The sequence below is a fragment of the Anopheles stephensi genome, chromosome X (genome assembly GCF_013141755.1).
Source record: "Anopheles stephensi strain Indian chromosome X, UCI_ANSTEP_V1.0, whole genome shotgun sequence".
Classification (NCBI taxonomy): Eukaryota; Metazoa; Arthropoda; class Insecta; order Diptera; family Culicidae; genus Anopheles; species Anopheles stephensi.
Window position 1 is genome coordinate 14,557,288 of NC_050201.1, and position 14,014 is coordinate 14,571,301.

Here is a 14,014-nt window from a genome sequence, read left to right on the forward strand (position 1 = left end):
CCGATTACCCCCAATAGCGAGGACTGACTATCCAACTATGCGATAACAATAAGTCTAGTAAACCAGAAATGGCAGGCATGACCTAAGAGGTCGTTAGGCCAAGAAAGAAGAAAGAATTAATAAATAAATAAATAAAATAAAGATAGATTAGGTGCGACGCGGGTATGGTATAATCACCAGCTAGTCACAAAAGCCTGAGATCTCTCAAGTTTGAAGATTCTAAAAAGAAGACAATGATTATCTTCCCCTAGGGACGCAGTCCGGTATCTGATATTCATACGGTAGGATTCCGGAGTATGCTGGATGACTCACTCCAGTTAATCCGAGTAAGATCACAAGCCAACAATTGTAGGACCAAGACCTCTCTCGAGGTTGTAGAGCCAAAGAAGAAGGTCCGGGTCCGTCGGGAACGCAGGCCGGGGAGTCGGGAATTAATAAAGTTGAGTGAAGCCAGTAATCACCCAACCAAAAACCTTACCATGTTAGGTTCTATTGGTCAAGAACACGAGCTAATGCTTTTCAAAAAATTTACTAGCTTTATTCGCAGTGGCTGATTATCAAGCTACTACGGCTATAATCACAAGTCACAAGGATTGGCACAGTAATGGCAGGTCCAAGATATCGTTTAGGTTATAGAATTTTGAGCAAAAAGGAGGATTAGTTTTGCATTTCCCATGTTTCTGCATCCTCTTCTTCTACCATCTTGATCTGAGTGTTTCAGCATCCCGAGACATTCTCAAAGTCACAATCCACAAAGACTTTATCACGGGCAACTGTAGCACTAAGACCATATGTCGCCCGGTTTCTCTATCTTAGTGCTAATCACTTTTTGGCTCTGTTCTCTTCTGAGTTGCTGTCAGAGCGTTCCATTTGTCATGTGTGTTACTAATAAGATTCTGGAGCTATCTTAGGCATCTCACTATTTTCACTTATTTAGGGACACAACAAATCATCTTAAACATGAGAGATTTCTACTAAATTAATAACCGTCGATATCCAGGCTCTTCAAGATAAATTTAAAAGAGCTTTAGATAAATGGGCTTTTACATTGGATTTCATCAAATGCGCCCTTATATAAATTTACTGGAAGTCTATCTATACGAGAAGGGAGAATTGTTCTATGTTCCAGGAAATTCGCTTACATCTCTAAATTCTTCACACTCTCCAAAAACATTCAAGATACAGTTCTTGATCATCAGCAGAGTACATTAGAAACCTTTCCTGATCTCCCTCGCTTTGTGAGGATACAACAAGGCTCGGTGGGGGAGGGAGTGCAGCTTTTTGGGACCTCCAGCTCCGATCACTCGAAGTCCACAATCTAGAATCCTACTAAGTACTATCGAGACCGGCAACTGTAGGCCACCATCAGAAGCCGTCGGACCAGGAGATGGCAGTAACTTCAAGCATAGTATCGTTTGCAAAGTGTTTGAAGCTACTTTCCAGAACCCTTCGAGACACGTTCATCATTTCATTAGCACTAAAAGCACTCCAAAGTTTACAACTCTTTAATTAAGCTCAACAAGCCCGGGAAGACTTCCAGACGCTGGGCCTCATGGAACTTGACTTAAAAACGACTTACTATACACTAATTGTAAGAATCAAACTTTCCTCTATTGCAACCGACACCTTCACACCGCCCGACGCCTTCACCTTGCTCCCTTCGGGTCCACCACCACTCCTCCCGAGAGGTACACGCACTACAACACCACACCCCCGACTTTGATTGGGAATAGTGATGGGTAGGAGGGGATGTGTGGGTTTTCCTCCACTTCTGAGATGCGATCAAAAACTCGGATTTTTCTTACACGCAACTTCCGCCAGGAACTCTCTCCGAGGAACTTTTCCAGGATAAAGATCTTTCTTGTTCGGGTGTGTGTGTTCAATTCTGCAGGGCGGTTGACTTGTTGACGGTTGTATTGTTGTTGTTGCTGATGTTCTGGTTGTTGCTGCTGCTGGCTCGCTGGCTGGTTAATCACCAATTTCTTATTTCTTCCAACAAACACCACAAACTCGAAACATCGTGCCGCGGTGTACACTAACTCTGTCGGGGTACGTGTCAGGACTCTTGAGGACTTGGCGGGATATTCGCTTAAACACTCTCTCTCTCTCTCTCGCCCGGGTGGTTGTTGTTTGCTTTAAGAACTTAGTGAAATTTTGCACTCACATACGCGCGCACACACTCACACACACACACATGCACTCACAACGCGATAACACATGAATATCCGCGCGCGCTTTTCCTTCCCGGCCGTGACCGTGAGACCGTTTTTCACGCAGGCAGGCAGTACCACACAGGAGGATATTGGATGTCGTGTGTGTCAACTGCGGCGGTTTGCGAATTTTGTTGCTGTTGTTGCCTTCCCGCCAATCACATGCACACACGCGACACACTCACACACACATACGCACGCACGGTAGGGAGGGGTGTGTATGTGGGTTGGGAGGGTGGGGAGGTAAGGGAAGGCGTTGGAAGGGGTGTTGAGGGGAGGGGGTGGAAAATTTTGTCCCGGACTTTTCTTCTTTCTTTTCCTTTTGGATGAAACCTTTCGCGGAGCACTATATAGCTCCCCCACGCGGTTTTCGGTGAACAACACACAGCAAGAACAAATGAACCGATTTTCTAGTTCGGCTGGTGACTTTTGTAACGTTGGCTTATGTGTGTGTGTGTGTTTTGATGTTTTTTTTTCCGTATTGTTTGTTGTTGCTTTTTTTTTGGCGAGCGAGATTTTGTCCGTGCGTTTCGTATTGTTTGTTGGCGCGTTCGTTCGGTTGCCAAGTTACTGCCGGGCCCGCGGACGATCGGCTCGGGACTGACAGCTGAAGCGCTCGGATCGCGTGGTGCGCAGTCAGATTAGTGTGTTGGCGCGTTAGCGCACGCCGCAGCTAGAGCAGTGCATGCGTACGGTCGTTCGGACCTCTCTCTCTTGCTCGTTCGCTCGCTGCCGAGCCAGCATCAAACCGGCAGTGCCGATTTGTTGCTCTCTTCCAGAATTTGGTTTTTTTATTTTGCACAAACATTTTCGAGAGAGAGAGAGAGAGAGAAGGAGAGAGAGAGAGCGCGCGTATAAAACCGTTTGAGAGTTGATGCGCTGCTTAGAAGATGCTGGATCGAAAAGGGTGCGGTGAGAGGTGCGAGACCTTACGAATTCCTTGATCCGCATCATGTCCACTGAGGCGGTGGTGGCGAGAAAGAGAAAGCAAAGGGGAAGGGCTCCAAACGGTCAGGCACAGTACCGGGCAACCTGTGCATGAGAGAGCTCTCCCGCTCTCTCGCTTGCTTCCCGGTGCTGAGGCGTTTGGACTGATTAGAGCAGTGGTTTGCAATCTTGGCAGGCTTTTGGGCATTCGCGAACATCAAATGGTTTATGCTAGAATTAATGATCTTAGTCCAGTAATTTCCCCCCACTAAATGCTTCTAAAGCCCAAAACCGAGCTGTGGATAAATAAGAGGACAGAGGAGGCTAAAATTGAAAATCCTTCTCTGCAGTAACATCAGCTTTCCTTACGTTTCAGACATGCGAATTACGATTCTCCACCAGAATCTATTGCCGTTGTAATTTTCCCAAACCAAAACCTTCCAAATCCCATCTGGGGTTATGAGTTGATAAGAAGTCCGAAGAAGGCAAACATTGCATTAGTTAATTCGATGCGAATCATAATACGGGATTCTATGCAAAAAGACATTAAGTAATGCTCCATTGTGATTGAATATTTTCAACCCTACCAAAAACCTTTTTTTATTCATTTATTAATAGAGGTTTTGGGTCTTTGAGACCTCATTCGCCTCTTTAACAATCAAAGACCATACCAAATCCAATTCCAATGTTTCCTTTCGTACGCAGTGTGGATTATCCTGCTGTATGTAAATAAGAACTCCAAGAAGCCAGAAAATTATTTCGGCTTGGTTGCGTAAGGGAATCTTAACATAATCCTATCATATATAAACATTAGGCAATCATATATAAACCCTATCATATATAAACATTAGGCAATCTGCTGACAGACTGGACCGATTGCATCTGGATCGTATTTCTGATACGAAGAACAGACTTTTCAGTTACTCCGAGTATAATGAAGACAAGGAAACTAATACTGTCAGACCGAAATCTTGCTAGGATGTAGTACTAAAGAAGAAGAATAAGGGTATTAGGGCGATCTGTTGGTCCTTCACACTCACTGAAACTCGCGCAGGTGTCGTTTACCCACACTCAAACTTATCAGGTACAAGCGAGTGCAATAAACTCACCTTTGTGGGTGTTAATACCAAGACCTTTAGATATTGTAGTATCAAAGAAGAATATGAAGAAGATATCATCTACACGCGATTTTGCCCTTGTAACAGAACCCGTGCTGAAATCGTCTGCCCCGTATGCGAGTTAAACAGAACCAACTAAATACGGATGCAATCATGCAGAGGAAAAAAACACTAAAGACAGACCAAAAAGAGGAAGAATCAAATTTCAACATACAGTAATGCAGTCAAACGGTAATTGCTATTACTTTTAGGCGGCTTGAGACAATCCACGAATATTTGCGTTCCGCCTGTGACGAAAAAAAAAAGCCCCTCACCCGTTACAGTACGGCCCTATTGTCTTACTTTTCGCTGTAATTCGCGTACGTGCACAACTAACCGAACGGCAGCGCCCAATTACATTCCAAGAAGGCTAGCAGGCTGCCCAGCGATGGGATAGACCACAAACCCGAGAGGAAGAAAATATTCCATCCCAAAACTTTTGCAGTGGCCCTCCTTGTTTTATATACCTGGAACAACATCCCATAAAAGGATGAACTTTAAACCTATCGAAGAGTGTGACGATGTTTCGGCCACTGGACTAGACCTTTGCTAGTGTCTGTCGCATTGCTTCATGGAATTAAGTTTGATTTTTTCGTATCAGCGATATTGAGCTTCTAGCTGAAAGCGCCGACAGTACGTCACCATGCTGGATCATGTGCCACGTGCGCTCGCTTCAAGAATTTGCGTACACCTGATTCCGATTCACCGGGATTTAAAAATTCCATTCCCATGTAACGCACGGTTAGCATGTTTTGTGCCTGCCCCTGCTGTAACCGATAGACGGCGGATGAGTTAGGTGAGCGAGAGAGCAAACGCGCGGATTGCGAATTGCGGTACGCACACTCGCAGCGTGGTAGTTGCCGTCGCTATCGCATACCACACCACCGCACGTCACCTTGCCGAAAGCGACAAAAAGTGCCGGCAAAAATGCCCCGAACTGTGTTCGCACTCGCCCTCATCGCGCACGCACGTCCACACACTTGTCGCTTCCACGTGTCGTGACGCCATTCTCTTTCAACCCGATCCTTTGCCGAGCATGATCGAGCGATCGTCTCTCTTTCTCGCGCGCGCACGTACGATCGCGCTCTCCCACCCTCCCTCTCTCGCTCTCGCTCTTGTTACCCGTTCCTCTCGCAGATATGTACGTTTCACCCCTTCTTCATACCGCGCATTAGCCCTGTTCTTTATCATTCGCATATCAATGTTCGATGTTGTTCTCTAATTAACCTCAAATTTTCGCACAAATTCTCTCTCGCTCTGTCACGCGCTCTCTGTTTCTCTGTCCCACGCTCTATCGTCGCGTGTACTTTTTCGGTATGTTTCTCCTAGATTTGGCGGATCGGATCGCTTCTGCGTGCGTAACAGTGACACTCGAACAGGCTGCTGCCATCTCTTGCTTTCTTTGCAGACGCCGGTGCCCTTCGAGCGTCACGAGTGAGCGGATTAGATTGCGAAAAAAAACCCCACAAATTCGGCAACCGAATGGCCGAACATAACCGAAACATATTACCTCCAGATGGGTACATATTCACATATGTACCCATCTGGAGGTAATATGTTGCTTCCCGCATTTATTCTCTACCCGTTTTTCTTCAACGGTTCCCACCACCACTAACTGAAGCCACCAAATCAGCACTATGCGCTTTTATTTGCCTTCTTTTTTTGATAAGCGACCCACACACACACACACACACACATGTACCATCCTTTCTTGTAACAGCTTTGAAGATGAACCGGTTGACAAATGACTAGGCCAGACAACATTGTAGTGTAGGATGGGGATAATTTTGTTTTTTTTTTGGTACCAGGAGTTCCATTTTTACTTCATTTTATTGTGACATAATTTCGTATTCAAAAAAAATCCTATACGAAAAGTCCATTTCGGAATAATATTCTGCAAAACTAATACAAACAAACAATATCCGAATGCTAACCGATCATATCCCGATTAGCTACTAATAAGCCGCTAACGAGCGCTCAATTAGTAAAATAGTAAACAGCGTTCTATGTAGGCGCCCGATAACGTGTTAATCGACCCCGAAGCGTTTTGGAGCCCTCGATCCATCCAACCGGTTGTATGGTTTCAGTTTTCGGTATTCTTTTCTGTGAGAAAATTCCCTTCTCTTCTCTTCCTTCTCCACCCACCCTTCCTCGGCAACCCTTTTTTTCGGTGTGGCCCCCTCGGATAACCTTGCCAAAAAATACGATCGTACCAGTTCGCGAGACTTCCGGTGAATGTGATCCAAGTCCAAAAGCTGGATGTTGTAATGTAAACCACTGTGCACAGAAACGGTTTGGGGAGGGGGAGCAGGTGAAGGCAGTTGTAAAATTTTCGGCAATGATCATTTCTCGTTCACCGTTTGTCGCCCAAAAAGAGAAAGATGGTGTATATATTTCGCGTCTTGTTTTTTTTTCCCTCCTCTCTGTTGGGTAAATCAACTCCCGTCGCTTTCTCGTTTATTTCTTTCGCCCACTCACGGGGGTACTTTTGCTGGACTCATCCTTACCCCACAACTCCGCTCCTTTTTACTCCCTGCCTGAAGAGGTGAAGCAGCAACACACGAGCGAAAAAAAAAAGATCGCTAAATCGCCACCATTCCAACCCTTTCGCACCGGGTCCACTGAGGAACGGACCCGGAGAACGGTGGGGACGAGGAGCACGATCCATTTCAATTCAACCAAGTAAAATAGCCAAAAACAAAACAAAAGCAAAGGAAGAAAAAAAAAGATCAACCAACAACGGGTCGCGCACCCTCCTCCACCCCCCCCCCCCCCCCTTCGGTAGGTCCACTACAAATCGAAAGCCACCGAATGGCAAACCAAAAAATTGGGTTCGCAAATAGAAGAGACAGATGGGAAGGGAATGTGTGCACCAAACAGAGAGAGAGAGAGAGAGCGAGAGAGAACGACCGAAAAAGAGAAGGCCAAAAAATCCGCGCACACCAACCTGTGCCCATAAACACACCCTATCCCTCCGGAGTTAATAAACCGAAAAAAAATGAAACAGCAACCAAAATCTGCAGCTTTCGGTCTTTTGATCCGATTCATCAGTGTATTTGTGTTTGTGTGTGCTGTTTAAGCTTCTTCTTACGTTTACCTCGTGTCGTTTTTCTGTTCACTACTTGCTTGTAGTTTTTTTTTCGCTCCTTCATTTTTTTTTTCTCGCTTTGTTTTGTTGCTCTCTTGACAATCTGCCCATTTTTCTTCCATTTACCTTTTTAGTTTCATTTGCGGGATGTTTGCGTTTCGTTACTTGCTGCTTCCTTGTTTTGCCCTTCTAACTTCGGGTCACGAATGATCCACCCGCGCATCCAAAATTAAGTAAAGACAGACACAGGAAAATGAAAGACAAAGAAGAAGAAGAAGAGGATAGCAAAAAAACAGCCATCGTTATCGGTTTTGTCCGGGGAGGTTAGAAAACTGATTTAAATTGCGCGATTCCACGGCCAAGCGAACCGGAACCGGTCCGGTGAATTTTGGACCGTCCGCGAAAACCAATGAATCACGGTGACCGGTTGCTGGTAGTTGCTATTCTATACGTTGCTTGGGAGGTGGGGACGAATGCTGGCAGTTCTGCTAGTGATTGCCTACCGAAAAACTCAAGCCCTAATTTAGAACGTTTCGTGCACACGATGCGTGTGGAGCGAAAAAGAAAGGAGAGAGTGAGAGCGAGAGAGAAATATTGCAAATTTGTGTGCTTGTAGTGGTCGTACCGAACACGTGGTCGAAGTACACGATGCGTACACTTCACTCGTCAACCCGGGGATGAGTGTAAACGGAACGAAACAAGCGCTTGACAAGCGCGTAACCGAAGACAATCCAAAGACGAACAAAAAAATGGCTTCCAAAATTCACAATCGGCCACTTCGTCGTCTTCCATCGTCGAATTGATTACTTTCAATTGTCTTGTTGCGCTAAACGACCTCCTTCTAATTAGAGTGACATATCGCGCTATTGGAGAAAACATCGTCGAGGGACTCTTCTTCCCAAAGGCCCGAAACCATTAAAAAGCAACAATCAGATAGGAAAGTATGCGAGATGACTCCACTTACCTCATCTTTATATCTCTCACCGCTCTCTCTCTCTCTCTCTCTCTCTCTCTCTCTCTCTCTCTCTCTCTCTTTCTCTCTCTCGCGACCTTTCTATCTCAATGCCCAACAAAAACTAGCTCCTCATCAGCAAGTGCGTTCGCAAGGAAGCGCTATGACCCACACAGCGCAACCCCAACAACGGCCGCGACGGCAACAGAAATCGACAACAGACAATCATACCCGAGGACCGAACCGAGAAGAGTGAAACATATCAAATAAAACTATCACCCCGCCAAATGACCAGCTGAGGAGCGAGCGGCGTACAAATAAGCGCGGACCATACCAGGCCCAACCAAACTTAAAATCCCAATACCAATAGTGCCACTCACACACGAAACAAAAAAAAAATAGCACACATACCCATTCCCACAAAGAGGAGACAAGCGACGAAAAAAATGGACGAAATAAAAAATCGGCAACGCACACCACTAGTTGTGAGCGAGGAGGGGGTTGAACAACAGCAACAACAACAAAATGGCACACGGCATGACATAACCCTGCCCCGAAACAGCAACGCCAACAACGCCGAAAAACCTATCCGAAACAGCCGACGTTTGGATACAAATATACCGAAATTGGCTCATCGCTGTTTTGCGCGCGCTCTCTCTCTCTCTCTCTCTCTCTCTGTTTTGTCTTCCCTTTAACTGCGTCTAGACTAGTCACTCGGACCGCCGCCAGTAGCTCTCCAACAGTTGTTGTCCCGGCAGGAAAAAGGGCCGCAGCCCCACTAGCTCTGTGTGGGTAGAGTCTGCGAAGAGAAGACGCTGAATGCCTTAGATTCTGAAGAAGAGGACGATAGAGCGAGACCACCCGTCGAAGGTTTCGGCAAAGGGGGAGCACCACCGAGATTGGGGGACCTCCGAAAATCTATCGCGCTCTACTCCAAGGTAGTCCAGGGTAGCAGTCCGGAGGTTGCGAAGTAGCAGGGGGACCTTTATATTCGCAAGGTTCCTCTCCACTCCCTGGTTTTTCGCATATCTCCCACCTCTAAACACCCTTTTTGCCAGGGTGCGTCCAACCACTCCCCCCCCCCCCCCCCCCTCTATCCATCCCTCCCTGACCTTAATTGGTGTGAGTGTCAATTTTTCGGCACTAAGCTAGCGCGAAACCTAGACGAGGGCAGTATTGTGTGCGCCCTTGCGCCAAGACATCCAACAGAAGAAGAAGAAAAAACACACGCGCAGGGAAGCTAACAGCCTAAACCAGGGAATGAGCGAACGTGATGCTGACAGAAGAGGGATGGTAAGTAGCTTTTTGGGGCCTAGTGGTATAAGCGTGAGCGCGCGCGCGCGCCCGGTCTCTGTTAACCGATCTGTTGCGTTACGTGTGCTCTTCTTACTGATATTCGATATATGAAAACATACACACACACACACACTGTATCGCACACCTTCGATATTTTTTTTTTCGCACGGGAAGTATGGATGAGGAGGGCGTTAGATTTCTTTTTCGCGTTTCGCGCCACATCGATACATCTGTGTGTGTGTGTGTCCCACCCAAAAACAAAACCCCCATCTGGAATTGGACCTTCCAATTCTGGAGGGCTCACTCACTGGAGGGCTGTGACCTAGCGTTTCAGCGCACTCTACCCTGATAGAGTACACGCAGCAGCACACAAAGAGACCAGCGCCACTGGTTTCGGTGTATTGTGCCTATCTGAAGATAACGGGTCCGCCATGCTGCTAGAAGTAGGAAGTTTGGGGCATGCTGGTGGGTAACTTAGAAGAGAAATCACGTCACTGCCCGGGAGTTAACGTTGTACAGGGCCCTCCAAACCCTTTCATCTGGACAACATCTGGATCTGTTTCGGGTGGAGGGAGGCGTTCTCCCGGATCTCCCGTAGCTTACTGAGCACCCCAAATATCTCCGAGCTCTCCCGCCCCAGAACAGCGGATCTTTCGCGAAGTCTAGCCTCGTTGGTGCTAATTGTGCTACATTGAATGATTTAGATGCTGGCGACACCGTCTTCAAACTCGCCTTAGTCATCCGGATTCCGGACGATCTCTCGGCCATCCCACGCTTCGCTGCAAATCCACCATTTGGATGTCACCCGAAACGCTGAGCTTCAAACACCAGCAACTCACTCCAGCAAAAAAGGAAAGGAAAGGACCCAGGTTGGAGTGTGTTTGGTGAAAATGGAAAGCGTTCCGAAGGTCACCCCACGCCTCGCTCGTTTTCCGGAGCTCCTACCACCCCACCGACTGATTAGAGCGTGTAACCTTTTACGGACAAAAATAATAAAAAATAAAATATCCGAACTTGGTTTGGTGAGCTCTTAGAAAGTCGCAACACAGAAAAAAAAACTTCGGTGAACTATTTCGCCAAGTCGCTTCCTCAGGCGACGGTATCGCTCAACTCAGTGTGTGTGTGTGTGTGTGTGCCCTTCCTTCAAGCACCTCTTACACACATCTCTCTCTCTCTCTCTCTCTCTCTCCCTAGCTCTCTTCTTCTCTGTCTTGGTGTCTCGGGTGTTTGCAAAAAGCGGTAGAAATAAAACTTTGGACGACTCTCCTTCACGGCTTTCCGATGGACGATTTCGCCAAAATCAAAATGCCCATACCTTATCGATGACGGTGATCTGCACGAAGGGACATCAGCATTCCAAAACGGCGCTGGCTGCTTTCCCTCGCACCTCTCCCGCCCTTGCCACACCGTGAAGATCTCGAAGCGTCTAGATATCTGAAGGTCTTTCTCATCCTCCACCAACAACAAAAAATGTTACCCAAAATGAAAACAAAGCGCTGTTTCTGAGGCTTGGAGCTGGAGTCTAGATATCTGGTACCTCAACTACTACTGTAAGTTGCAGGCTGGTAGCAGTGGACGGGATTAACGCAAGGGTGCATCGTTTAGCTAACTCTGCAACAAAATCGACTAGTTCTCACAGTACCCTCTTGGGCTCGAAAACGGTCCACAGTCAATAAAATGACATTTTACGATAAAAACCAGTCCTTCCGGGTTTTTTCGATTCTGAGCAGTTGCCTTGTTTGCATTATTTTGCTTGCAAAAAAAAACCCACTGAGGACCACCTCCCTCTTCCTCAGCTCCTACCACCGCCATCTTGTAGCATTAAATAAAGGAATCATACACATAAAATAAGGCAACAAATTAAGTATAGAAGTGCAACAGCCACACACGCACACCACATCCGAACCGGGTTGGCACCAGCCGCTTTTCACGATTCGTCCATGCTACTCTCGGAAGTTCAACATTCCAGTATTACCCGTTTGGACTCCCGCTTGGCGAAGCGAGGATGGCCCGTGGCGAGGGAGCTGCGCTCGTGCTCGGCCGGGGCCCGGTTCGACAGGTTAATAGCGGAACAGTTGCTCCAACCTACGTTCGGGGCCTAACCTTGCTGCCAGCCGAAAAGCCCGAAGGTACCACATGAGGGCGGCAGGCACACGCACGCACACGCCATCTTTTATTTTTAGCTGCCTTTTTTGTTTGCTATTACCAGCAAGGTGTAATGCTTGAGCGATGCTGGCCAGCAGTAATTGTTTTATCCGCAGTCCGGTTAGGTCCAGCTGGTAGTGATCGGGCCGGCTGTTCCATGCCGGCCACCTTTCCCCCAGTCCTCACAGCTTTGGTAAGCAATCGTAATGGCGGAGGCTTCAATTTCGTTATTTACAAACTTCCGAAATAAACGTCCGCGGTCTGCTTGACCGGACTGGGAGGTGAAATCAAGGGAAAAGGAAGGGAACCGATTCGAAGAACACGGGAGGCTGGGTAATGGTAGGTAGAAGGGATGATCTTCATATCACTGGATCGCTTCCGATACCACTTCCGTTTTGATAGTTCCAACGAAGAAAAAAAAAATTACCCCGAAAACCAGGTGCGCTCGTGGCTTCCGTTACGATACCATTCCCGCTTCCTCCCAACATCCGAATACCACCAAACAACTCTCCATCCCGCCTGCACCTCCCATTCCAGAAACCTGGTAGAGTATGCATTAGAAAAGGGGCGAATCAACGAAGGCCCCAAAAAGCGAAAAGCGTGCGCCCGGAGAGAGGTTAGAACTGGACTGATTTTTTACAGATCTTCTGGAATCCTCAAGGAGGAGGCTGGGAAACTGGTGGCACGAGGAGATGCTAAATTAAGTTAAAAAGCTTCCGAAAAAAGGAAATAGCACACACCTTCACTTCCCCAAACTCCAACTACCCCCGTCTAACGCTCTGCTCGCCATCTTCCGGAACTCTGGACGGGAAGCTGTGGATGGACGACGTGACGAGGGGGTTTGCGCTGATAAAATCCGTCCAGCGAGCGGGGAACGTGGGGAACATGGAGAGCATGTGTGTGTGGGAGTGTGTGTATGTGTAATGAGCGTTTCCGCGGGGGTAGGCGCGCGCGAGCGCACGCGATCTATCGCCGCAGATCCAGCAAATCCAGAGCAAAAGAAAATTGAGCAAACCGTATCGTGGAAATGAGTGGGTGGGGGATGGGGGGAGATAGGGCAAGGGAGAGAGGTTACCGAACATCCACCCACGCACGCAGGTGTGCGGCAAGAATGCAGAGGCAAATTATCAGCAATAATGTGAAATAACGTATTATAATTTCGGCAACGGCGAGTGGTTCTGGTGGCCCGCACCACGCACCACGAAGTGTGGACGCTCTCTCTGGGTACCTGTTGCCGGAAGGAAGGAAGTAGGGTGGAAGTCGATCGGTGCTATTAATCTATGCATTGCAGCAAACCATTTAATGATTATTGTTTCGCTCCTGTTCCGCTGTGGCGCTGTGGCCCACGATAGTTACTGATAATAACCGGCCAACATGGCGCCTCACGTTGTCGGCCATTTGCGGGTTTTCATGTTGGCTCGTGTGGTCGGCAGCTTAGTCGTGGGTGGTGGAGAGGGGGGGGGGGGGGGTGTGGGGCAGTGAAGGGTGGAAACTCCAATTCCAAACTTCCGAAATCAAACTTTAGCCGTACACCCGGCCATGCTCCGAATATGGCCCCTGGCCTATTTCTGTGTGCGGTGAGGTGCAAGCGGCCCGAAAGCGGTTGGCATGCCTGAACCGATTGTACGGAGGAACAACAGTTGCAGGACTAGTTAGGTGTTTTTTTGTTGCGGGGAGGGTTGGGAAGAAAATTGAGCCCGCCTGAGGCCTTTATTTCTCGGGCGCTAATTATTTCTTTTAGAATTAGATCAAAATGCCACGAATATTGGGATGGTGTTGGGTCGGGCTTGGTTTGAGATCGTGAGGTAGTGTGCAGGCGAGGAGATACCTGCAGATTGGTGGTCGATGGGCCGATTGAGTGTGGTTTTTGGGAATTAAGACGAGCGAAGACTATGGATGAAAGTAGTCTCAGGAATTCTAGTAGAAGAGTTCTTAGAATACTCGAACCGTAGGGGAAGCTGTAAGTGAGCATGATGACTTCAGTTTGAAAACTTAAAGTCTGTGCCTTCTTCTTAGTTTCAAAATTTAATTACTCGAATTTTATCATAAAGATAAATATATATTATAGTATTGTATGTCAATTATTATGACCTTCTATCGAGCAGTTGTGGGAATCTAGTTTTGAGAAGGTTGCTCCAATGAAATCTGATACTTCAATCGATGGCTTTCCGATAACTATAGATAGCTGTCAAACGTCTTTATACATATATAGAAAAAGCAGACTGAAGTCATCGACAGA

General features: G+C 47.3%; 1 protein-coding gene across 9 annotated transcripts in view; it reads right to left on the minus strand.

Moving 5' to 3' along the window:
• Nucleotides 1-14,014, minus strand: part of LOC118509861 (mediator of RNA polymerase II transcription subunit 13-like) — a 78,668-nt gene that overhangs the window by 29,725 nt on the left and 34,929 nt on the right. Inside the window, exon 1 of one of the 9 annotated variants that reach the window (XM_036051164.1) lies at nucleotides 5,877-5,921. The exons of 6 other annotated variants lie outside the window; for them this stretch is intronic. The gene's annotated coding sequence lies outside the window, so the exon portion shown is untranslated. Of the gene's footprint in view, nucleotides 1-1,608; nucleotides 3,016-5,876; nucleotides 5,922-14,014 lie in introns of those variants that run through there. 2 more of the 9 variants (XM_036051146.1, XM_036051087.1) reach the window with 2 other exon arrangements.